Source organism: Pectinophora gossypiella, chromosome 15, assembly GCF_024362695.1.
Source record: "Pectinophora gossypiella chromosome 15, ilPecGoss1.1, whole genome shotgun sequence".
Taxonomy (NCBI): Eukaryota; Metazoa; Arthropoda; class Insecta; order Lepidoptera; family Gelechiidae; genus Pectinophora; species Pectinophora gossypiella.
Genome location: NC_065418.1, coordinates 8,838,291 through 8,840,275, shown reverse-complemented (window position 1 = coordinate 8,840,275; position 1,985 = coordinate 8,838,291).

Below are 1,985 nucleotides of genomic sequence, written 5' to 3'. Positions count from 1 at the left end.
TCGCTGCTCCACGGTGCCGACTACTCGCCGGCGCCGGCGCCTGACTACCCGCCTCCGTAGTCGGCGCACACTCGCCCACGCGACCACGGACTATACGGTAACGTGCAGTGACCGTATGTTGTATTGTGTACGTATAACACTGGTGTTTATTAAGGTGTATATTCAGTTGTATATGTTTTATTTTAAGGATCATTATTATGTAAAGTTATATTCGTTTTTCTTTAAATAAGCACTTTAAATTTTTAAGTAAAGCACTGTTTCGGTGTATTTATAAGTTTCTTTAAAACGACTTATTATTTATTCGTAGTTTAAAACATACTTTAGAAAAGTGGCGAAGGTAAAGTTATTTAAAAAGAATATATTCTATTTTATTTAAATCTTCATTTGAAAGACATTTGAGTTATTTTTTGATAAACTTATGTTAAACTTTTTTAATAACATTATTAGATACAACACATGTCACTGCATATTATTATCGAGCGTCATTCGACACGTTAGATTATGATAGGGTACAAATAGTGTTTTATTTTATCGGAACCATCGTTTCTGATATACGTAATTTCATCGTATGCTAGTCATATTGTACAGTCATTTCAATCATAAGCTAAGTAATGTATTTTCTTGATTGTTGTATGATTACTTGATAAAGTCACCGCGTCTTTTGATAGCTCCTCAGATAGTTCTTAGCTATTTTGTTAAACAAACTCCAAATCACGTAATTACAATACGGGAATCACATCCGATATTATATTTATATAAATTCCATCGTAAATTCTAAATACGAATGGGTACCTGTGTTTTAACTAAAGTATATTACGCCGGGGATAAGTGATACTATAGATTTGAAATCACAGCACGCGATATGCACTGTCAATCCGACTTTATATTATATTTATAGTTTGTTTCTTACCAATAAATCTATTTTAGGTAAGTTTTTCAAATTTTAAACATTATTTATAAATGGTACACCAACAGCTTCTACGATACTGTGCTATTTACTGCACTCATAAGTACTTAGTTTTATAACCATATCTGATTCGGTTTATAAAAATACCTTTCTATGGAAATACTATTAAATCCAAGTAAAGCTTTGAATTATTTATTATAAGTTGAAGTTTCGGTTACGCTGGAGCTATCAAAATTGATGCCAATTTTCTTTGATACAGCCTGTGTAAATATAAATCGACTAGGATATAATTTTAAGGTGTTAACAGCTCAACGATATTGTAACGTTCAATAAATATTATTTAGTCAAATTATTAAGAGGCCATTCCAGTACCAAAGAGGAAACTAGTTACTCCAAAAATCAATTGTCTTTAAAAATACGAGTATCCGTTTTTACAGCGTGTGAGTAGATATTAAATAATACTAATGATGATAATTTCGATCACTTGGGCTGTTCATAAAAAGGTTGCTTTTTAAATTTCACAAAAGAATATGTGTATTACCATTCCACTGTCCATCCCATCAAGTATTCGTATTAATTGAATACGAGGAAACTTATACCTCTATGTATCTGAATCAAAGTGTAGGTAGAGGTCGTTGAACAATGATGTTGCGATAATGTTGCTAACTATCACGATATTGTCCAAATCATTTGAGAATCCGTTATTTTAAGAATATGTCTTTTTGAAAACCTGTCATTATGAGAATACAGGAATACAAGAACCTAAAGTATGACATGTCTCTTACATTATTGTTTCGTCAAATTTTTCAACAGAACTTTACTTAACATTTGCGTATTTATGACCTTTATATATACAATACAAACAACAGCCCAAAACCTCGCATTAGCTTGCAAATATACCAGGCCCACACCTAACTATCATGTAAGACTGTGAGAAACACAATCAGTGGCCGTTTTGTGCATTTTAATGTAAATATAAATTGTAAGAAAACTTGTCTTTAATAAGCAACATGTGTAAAATGAAATAAATTGTCTAAAATGTAATCGTTCGTTATTGCATTATACTATTCAACCTACG